The sequence below is a fragment of the Choloepus didactylus genome, chromosome 3 (genome assembly GCF_015220235.1).
Source record: "Choloepus didactylus isolate mChoDid1 chromosome 3, mChoDid1.pri, whole genome shotgun sequence".
Classification (NCBI taxonomy): domain Eukaryota; kingdom Metazoa; phylum Chordata; class Mammalia; order Pilosa; family Megalonychidae; genus Choloepus; species Choloepus didactylus.
The window spans coordinates 10,490,719-10,500,403 of record NC_051309.1 but is presented as its reverse complement, the minus strand read 5'-3'; the positions used below and the strand labels follow the sequence as shown (position 1 = coordinate 10,500,403).

Below are 9,685 nucleotides of genomic sequence, written 5' to 3'. Positions count from 1 at the left end.
CTCAGCCTTCAATTAGTGTCCAGTGTGGAATAAAATGGGATAACACACCCTGATGGACTGAAACTGGCACATGATAGGGGCATGTCTGACCTGGGTTGCAATCCCTTCTGAGACTTTTATTTTGTGCTTGATGTTAGGAAACTTTGTTACTCCCTCTGAACTTCCATTTAAATTATAACAATCATTGCGCCTTCCTCACAGGACTACTCTGAGGATTCAATCAAACAAGCTTGGAATATACCCAGATCCGTGTCCACACATGGTAGACACTTTAACAGTTAGCTTTCTTCCTTTGCCCCACTTTAAGATCCCATGATCCCATGATAAATAAATCAAAAGTAGTGTTGTAATCATACTCACAAATTCTTAGGTATGGAGAGGTTTTGTCATACAAACCTTGAAAATCGATGATTCAAATTCTATTGATTCCTGAATTACTAAATAAGCCTAGAGAGACATGTAGCTTGTTCAAGATTATAGTTAATTTGCAGCTAAAGTATTACCAGAAGACTCTGCCTCCAAGCCCCTATTTCTTAAGCATTCCCCTAGCCCATATATGACTTAGTTTTTGGTTACTTCAATTGAGATATATATCTGTGCCCTCCAGCTACTTAGATTCTAATAACATGGCAGCAAGAATAATCTGTACCACTGGCTAGATTCCAAGTACAAGGAAACCAGTGATAGATCTAAATGCTCCATTGCTGTCTTCTTTCTTCAGCATACATGAATGTAGCTGAGCATGCATTTATTAACCAAACAGGGCAACAGCATACTGCATGCAAGGCACTGTGCTAAGTGCTGCACAAAAGGGAGGTTGCAATTTAGTGGAAGAGAGAAGATACACAATCAACTGTAGAGCAGGTTATAGAAAGGACTCCAGCAAATTCCACTTCTTCTATTTACTGTGTGCTTTCTTTCTTTATTTTTTTCTTTTCTTGCCTTTATAAGAGGAAGTTTTATTGTTAATTATTTACCTTAATAGTGTCAGAAAGAAGAGCAGATTAGCTCAGTCCAACATGATTGGTAGTTGGCAAAATCTAATGAAGCAAGAGTTCTGATTGCTAAGGATTTAATTTGAATGCTTTTAATACTCAGCCATCTAACCCTTCAAACATAATCCACAATAAATGCATCATCTCCCTTTCATTTTAATACCCACCTACCTTACTTCAATATGGAAATATCTTCATTAAAAATGATTCCCAGAAGAACAAGTTCCCTGGAGAGTATAGCCATGAGGACAATGCACAAAAAGAACTCAAAATACATATCCATATGATGATTTACTAGTCCAAAGAAACAAAACCTTCCAATATATTAAGAAATAAATCTAGTTACAAATGCACTAATAGTTCTGTGTGAAGAGGTTCTGTAATAACTGAAAACAGCCAGCTATTTCCAAGGTACACAAGCAGGTGCATCTAGCACAGCGCAGACCCTCACAAACCAAAAGTGTGTTCCCTCCGCTGAAGGCCACAAACAAGAATCCATCTTTCTCTCTCTCCTTCTCGTAGAGCTGTCCCGTAGTTAGGCCAGACTGGGAGGACTGTCTCATCCACAAACAGGAAGATTACCTTTTCAGAAGGAAGCTGGGTCCTTTTCCTGATATCTGCGTGAATCCAGCCACAGTTGATGTCAGGTGAGTCCAGGTACTTCCTTTTGTCACTGTCAACAGTCTGAAAGCCTGAGACTTTTTCCACAATCACCAGAACCTTGTCAGGATATTTCACAGATTTCAGGCATCTGTGTTCCAACAAGTGGTCATCCTTGAACATCCACCTCTTGCTGGAGGCTGGGAGGGACTGAGCCGGCTCTCAGAGCTGCAGAACACAGCTCACCAACCACAAGAATCATGACAGGTGGCAGCCACTGTGTGCTTTCTTGATCAGGTCCCATAATGTCCCTAAGCCTTTGTGTACCCATCTACAAAAAGTGCAGATTTGTATCTACTCCTTATATGAAGATCAAATGCCCTACTGTGAAAAGGGACTCAATCTACGAACTTCTCAATCCATGGTGATAGAGTAAAACAAAGAGCTGTGTGTTTATTCTTCTAAATCCAGGGCCAGTTGTCAAACATTTCCTGTAAATGTCTGGATAGCAAATGTTTTTGGCTTTATGGGTCTGTGTCACAACTAAACTCTGCTGTTGTAGCCCCAGAACAACCAGAGACAATATGTAAATGATGCCTGACTGTGCTCCAAATGAAACTATAGAAGCAGGAGGCCAAGGCCAGTCCGTGTGCCATAGTGTGCCAACGTCTGCTCTAAATGGAAAATTATGGAAAGTTTAGCTGAAAGGGATGAGTGATGGTTTTAGGAAACTGTAGATTTAGTTGAAAGACGTCAACACCAGTGGAAGGAATAGCGTGAACAGTGGCAGGAATGGAGAGTGGTTTGGAGCAAGTGTTTGCTTGAGCCCAAGCAGACTCATCTGACATCTTCAAGCTTACAGTCCAAGCTTGGGCACAATAAAGGCAAACGTGGAATACTGGAGCAAAAGACATTCTAGAACTCTTATTCCAATGTCAGTACAACTTTGTTGAATGGACACTTTGAACAGGGAACTGACATGATTTATAATGTGCTTTCCTGTGATTGAAGTGCAATGAGAACTCTCCTAAGGCTGAGCAAGCAAGGTTTTGTAGCTAAATTAATTGGAGGAGAGAAGAAGTAGGTAGAGTTGAGGATAGTACCGACCTTTCAAGCCTGGCTTATAGAATATAAATCTAGACTATTGAACAGAGGAAGCAGAGCTAGTTTGGAACTACAAATTACATATTTGAAAGAGAACTGCGGGACTTTGGGCAAATCATTGAACTTAATGGATTGGATTATCTCCTTGAGCCCTTTTAGACCTAGGGATCCATGATATCAGATTGAGTTTGTTATTAGCCCCACATTGCTATAGTAGGTCTCTGTTACTCGGCAGCCAAACTAAATCTGATAAGTATCAACAGCAAAATCACTGTACTATTTGAAAACCCTTTATCTATGTCTCCTTTTCTCTCTTTCTTTGTTATCTGTTTTGTTTGCTTTTTTTGGATCCTGTCAAGTACATGGATTTGAATCTGTGAGGAGTTACATATGAGCTGGCTCCATTGCACTGTGCTTGAGGCTCTTGGCAGAACCTTTTCATTATCAGTAACCAATTGGATTGTCCAAAACATTGATATTTTCACATCTGTGCCCTGCATTGAAAAAACAAAAACAAAAACAAAAACCCTTACAAAGACTCTCAGTATAAAGTACATACTGTTTTATTATGGCTTACAGGTCTTTCATTGTTTGACTCTCACATACATTTCTAGTTTTAGGCCCCACACATACCTCTAGCCTAGAGAGTTTACAAAACGTTCCAAACTGCTTTATGCTGTTGATCTTTTGCTCATATAATTTCCCTCTCTTGGAGTCATTGAGTAGATCCACACAAATATTATTTCTCTTTCCCTACCTGGATTACAAACACATTGGGAAACAAAGCAAAGAAGCCAAACATGATATTTATTACAGATGGAGGCCAACATAGAAGACATATCCTTAAATAGGTTAGTTAAGTGAACTTGATAATACTAAATTTTGGAATTAGGGAGACTAACCCACCTAAATTCAGACACTACTGGACCCGGGCACGTTTCTCCTGTCCACAGCTCCTAAAATGTTGAAGGCTTAGCTGAGCTGAACATTCCCAGTTATTCTGTCCAAATATATCAGCCAAGTCATTTCACCAACTCATAAGCAAAAGAGACAGAAAAAGACAATTAACACTGATAGTCTTCTTTCACAGGAAGGAAATGTTGAAAGCAAGAAAGAAATGTTTTTCACTAACACCCACTGCTAAGAGTGTTTTATTTCCCATCACCCTAGTAAACACTTGTTTTCCTTAAAAGTTTAGCCCAGGTGTTATCACCAAAGAGTCCTCCAAGTAAAAAGTGTGTTTCCTTCCCTCTGAGGAACCTGTAGCGGAAGATCTGAACAATAACATCCTGATAACATTCCATTGACCAGGTGGTTCCCACATTTATCTCTCAAGAGTTCTTTGAGGGCCATTTGAGTTACTTGAGTGCTGTGTGCAAGATATTATTTTTTTAACTGCTCAGCACCCATTTCCCCTTCTTATTTCAATATGACTTCAATTTTCCTTTGGGGCTATCCTTTCCCAATTTATGTGCATTTTGGTGAGGATGTCAACCAAGATGTCCTGTCCTATGCTCAACTACAAGGATGGTGAGTTTGGAGACTTAGAAATGACAGAAAAATAAAAATGAGTGGAGTTGACTCAACCCAGTATGATGCCACAAAGAATGTGCCCACACATTTTCCTGTTACCTGGATCTCTTGCTGCTATGTTTCCTGTCTGGGATAGATTCTTTGCAAAAATGGCCACAATTATACTCCTTTGCAATGTGACTTGGTAGCCTGTCTGATCAAGAGGTAAGGTCTATTTCTCCATCACCATCCCCATCTTGAATCAGGACTAGCCTTGGCACTTACTTTGACCAATAGATATGGTGGAGATAGTGTCACACCTGGTCAGAGCCTTGGCTTTATGAGACCTTGCAAGTTTCTGCTCATTTTCTTGGACTTCCACCACCTTCATTTCAGCAAGCCCATGTGGGGCAGGGTCAGCTCATTTCTCCTGCAGATATGTGTAAAGACCCATCCATGATCCAGACAGCAGATCCTAGCTGACCTCAGATGCATGAAGAGTCTCCCCCTCCTGACCTTAACAGCAGAGATTGGCCCACAAAAGAGGAACTACAAGGCCAAACTGCAAAGTTGAACTAACCAGTGTCTGCTGTTTTAAGCCACTGAGTTCTGGGGTGTTTTGTTATAGCATATAACATTTATAGACTTTTGTACTTAGAAAAGGTTTTGGGACTGGATAGGAAGCGGCGATTGGAAAAGTGGTGAGCAAACTGCCGGTGAAGGATGGAAGAGGTTTGTGATTCACCTTCTCCTCATCCACAGAGCTACCCCAAATACATCCAATATAATCATTTTTTCTTTTACTTACATTAATCTGAGTTGCTGGAGATTGTTTGAAACCAAAGAAAACTGATTTAAACAGGCAGAAAGAAGGAAGGAGGGAGAGAAGGAGTGAGGCAGAGAATGAAAAAAGAGAGAGGGAGGGAAGTACGAAAAGAAAAGAAAGGCATCAGACTATTAAATAAACTATCATCTTAAAAAAAACCTGCCCTCTACATTTAAAAGAAAATGCATTTCTCAAATACCAGAGTTTACTAAAATCAACTAAAATGCTAATCATCATCAGACTTAAGTTTTTTTATTTGTTTGTGATGTTACAATTATTCAGGATTTATTGTAGTGTAAAAAAAAAAAAAAAAGCAGAGTTACAGATGGCTAAACCTGTGGTCAGAGGTCATCAGAAAAGTCACAAGCAAATGCATATTGGAAGTTTTTTATTTATGTGGGAGGTTTTCTGAAAACAATTCACAGATACTGATTAAATCATTTCCACCAGATTAGATTCTGATGGTGAAAGGGATAATAAAGTGAAATCTATTTCTGCTTCCCAAGGCATTTTTGCTGTATGTATCTTAAACAAAGGCATTCTCCAGATAAACAGAGTCCAAACGTAATGATTAATAACAAACTCCAATCTCTGCAAAATCACAGAATATTTCTATGTTTTTTGTTTGTTTCCTCTTATCTGCCTAAAGTAAAAGATTAGATAAATTCTTTGTGCCCACCAAACAATTTTAAAATAGCTCAAATAAAACAGATAACAAATAATTAGCCAGTTAGATAATAGCAGCCATTCTCTTAATTATCAATTCATTTAACAAATATTTATTCCTCTATTTGCCTAATAATATTGCTATACTTCAAAAGCACTGTATTTTAGTTGGATTACTATTGCCTAAAAAATTGTGTAAAATTAATTATAATAATAAATTAGATTTATTGTAGATAAAGGTTCTATCTAAGAGGTTTTAGATAATACAAAAGCAGTGTTTGTTATGCAGGACTCCGTTCTTATGTCGCCTGTGCTCATACCCCAGCTTGACACTCACTAACTGTGTTAGCATTGGCTAAGTCACTAACTAATTGATACCTGGGCTCATTCTTTTATAAAAGTAGATGGTAAAGTATCTGTCTCATTGGACTACTGTGAAGGTTAAACAAGTAAATACATGCAAAGCACTTAGAACAGTGCCTGATATGTAATAACTGCTCAATAAATGCTACCTATATCATTAGTTATAACAGTAACAATAATAATAATAATAATAGCAGCCCTCAATTATATAACATTTCACACAGTTTATTTGTATGACTTACAACATCTTATTTATTCCTCAGAAAAGTCCTGTGTTGTATATACTACCATCCTTACTTTATGACATTGAAACCAAGACTCAGGTTGCTGAAATTTTGCCTACAGTCACTCCTCTAGCATGGGAAAGGATCAGGGGCAAGCCCAAGACTGTTGGACTTCAAAGTCTACACCCTTCCCTTCACCTTGCCTCCTTCATCATTGCCTAAGCCCATCCACCCATTTCCTTCTACCTCCTTTCCCTGACTCCTCTGTGCTCTGTCTAAAGTCAACCGTTTGTGCTCAGCACTGGTGGTGGGACATGAGCTGAGTTCCGTTCCAAGCAGCTGACATCCTATGATCCCCAGCCCTGCTGCCCTTGTGGGGAAGTTCAGTGCAGTTGATTAACCAGCCTTCCTGGGTTTAAATCCAGCTCCCAATGCTTAGAGCTATGCTAACTTGAATTATTGCATCTCAGTATCCTCTTCAGTAAAATAATCCCTACCTGATAGATTGTTCTGACTATTAAATTATATAATAAAGACATTAGCACAGTGATTGGCACATGGCGAGCTCTCTGTCTCCTTGACAGCAGAATTCCCAAAGACAATGAAAATAGGTGCCAGTTAGTCATATCCAAAATAATACCTGGGCCTTTTTGTCCACAGAACTGTATGGTTGAGTTTGTCCATTAGCCACTTCAAAGGAATAGAGCTTGGGGAGAAGGGCAGGTGAGAGAGATTGTCTTTTAAGGGAGTGTTTGTGTGTCCTGTGTATCACCACTGTCCCAAAGCTGTGAGGAAGGAAGTGCTTGCTCCTTATCTCAAAACAAGTGAAGGGGTTTTAATGAGCACTTAGATTGCTAGGCATTTGTGTTATGGGATTTGGGTAACACATGACTGAAGTTGGGAGAACTGTGGCCGGGGTTACCTACCTCCAGTAACTTGGCATGGGAAGGCACTAGACGTCACCCCACACTTGCAAGGCAGCTTGGAGTCTATGTGGGTGGATTGTTGGAAGTCCAGGGGCAGAAGGAAAAGTTGGAAGCAGCCAACTAAAGGAGTGGCATCACTTGTATAAAGGAAGCTTCAATCAGAGGCCTCCAGCTGGAGGAACTTCGAAATATGTCCTCAGAAGGGATCCCTTGCAAGAAAGACTAGAAGTGTCTGTGCCATTTGCAATGGGAACCAAAACCTCACCACATGTCCACCAGTCCACCAAGTTACATTAGGGCTTTTCGTAAAGCGCATGTTCAAGTCCTAATCCCCAGTGATGCTGGAGTGAACCTGTTTACAAATAGTAGCTTTGAAGATGTTACTATTAGTTAAGGTGCAGACTCATTCATGAATAGGCTCTTTGATGATCCTAATGAGATGAGGGCAAATTGAATCAGGGTGGGCCTTAATCCATATGGCTGAAGTTCTTATAAGGAGAGGAAACCTAGAGAGAAGCACAGGCAACTGAGCAGAAGAAGTAGAAGCCAGAAGTCCCAAGAAGCCAGCAGTCAGAGAAGCCACAGAAAGAGAACAAGGACAAGATTGCCATGTGATGGAGGCAGAGCGGAAAGTCGAGGAACCCCAAAGATTGTGGTCAGCCAGCACCAGAACACTGCAGACTCTTGGAGAAAACATGGCCTGTCGAGACCCTGATCTTGCACTTGTAAACTCCAAAACCATGAGCTAATACACTCTTGTTGTTTAAGTGAATCAGCGTGTGGTATTTGTCGTAGCAGCTGTGGCAAACTTAGATATCTCCCTAGTGCCATCTCCTTCTGCACTCGACCATAGAAGGGTCAGAAATCTCGGGAGAAACAGGAAAGCAAGACGGGGAAATCAAGGAGATACCAGCTGTCCATGACCACTCCAGGCTTCCAAGCCTGAAGGAGGCCTGATTTGGGGGACAGGGGAAGAGTTTTAGCTTTGATTAAGCTTGATTTTTTAAAAATCATTGTAACATGTATATATAACATAAAATTTGCCATTGTAACCACTTTTAAGTGTACTATTCAGTGGCACTAATTAAATTTATAGTGTTCTGGTGATCAGCACACCAGTCTGGACATTTAAATTATTTGAAGGGGTCTGCACTTTGACTTAACAGGACCCCCACATCTTGGGAACTGACTGAGGCTTGGCCAAAAGCAGGAATCATGAATGCACTTAAGGGGAAGGACTCCGCTCTTAATATACATACCCCTTTTATTTTTCACCTGAAAGGAGCTCAGTGAATGTTGCACTCCTGGAATTTCTTTTCACCTTTCTTGGTGGAGGAGTAGTGACTGCTTTCAAAGGGAAGTCTGGCAAGAGTAAACTGGGCATGCTCAACTTGTCTCCTCCCATTTTCCTCCTGGGGGCAAACTCCTGCAGAGAGCATGCCTTCTGCCCCTTCCTGCAGTGACTCTCACCCAGGCAGCACCCCTTCCTTCCCTCCTGTAGATGGCTGCCTGGGGGCAACATTACCTGTGACAGGTGAAGATGTCTGTTTACACCAGGGGTTCAGTTCTCGGGTGTGCTTGGCTCTCACTCTCCACTGAGTCCTGTGGTTTAGTTTTGCTGCATAATGAAGGTCATTTTTGGTCTCCATGTGTTTTACGCTCTGCCATTTCTCATTTTTTTTAAAACTCAGACAGGGAAGAGAGGTGCTTTGTATTGAGTCTGCTGGATATGCCAACAGCCCACAGAGTGAGCTTAATAGGGAGGGGTGGAGAATGAAGATACTGTCTGATTGTAACCAACCCAGTCCAACAGTATTCAGTAAATCCTTGCATCAATCACTGTGATGATTAATATTCATACATATGCTAACAAGATCCTAAATAGAGCCCCGCCCTTTCCTTTGTCTTTCTATTTGCTAGGACTGTTTTTTTAATTCAATGGCTCCCTCTGCCACAAGCCTTTCCCAACTCACTCATGCTGTGCCTTCCACCCACATCAGGTGCTGTTTCTCTACCCAAAGACCTTGTGGAGATGGCTCTTATGATGCTAATCACACTTGACCTTAAACCATATAATTCACCCATTGAGCAGAGGTTCTTTGACGAATGACACAGCCTGGTCCTTCCTCATCTTTGGGTCCTCACACATTTCTCTCAAGTGTATTGGTACACAATACTGGCTGAAATTAGTTGAAATGAAACTGACTCCGTATCAAAGTGTGTTTTGGCAGCTTATGCAGAGGGAAGCACACAGGCTTTGTGATTAGATAAATCCAGCTTCCAACTCTGGTCTTGTCTTTGCCCCTTTGTTGTCTTTCTCATTTGTCACTATTATTCTCTAGACCTCAGTTTATGTCACATCATTATGTAATAAATCAAGGGCCTTGTGTCTCATGTGTAGTGCTTTACCTTACACTAACCCTAACACTCAATAAAACGATTACATTTTTGATTGGGGAAAAATAACAG

At 40.7% G+C, this 9,685-nt stretch overlaps 1 pseudogene; it reads right to left on the bottom strand.

The window, feature by feature from the left end:
• Nucleotides 1–1,197: 1,197 nt before the first annotated feature.
• On the bottom strand, nucleotides 1,198–4,602 carry LOC119530196 (annotated as a pseudogene).
• Between the last annotated feature and the right edge of the window lie 5,083 nt (nucleotides 4,603–9,685).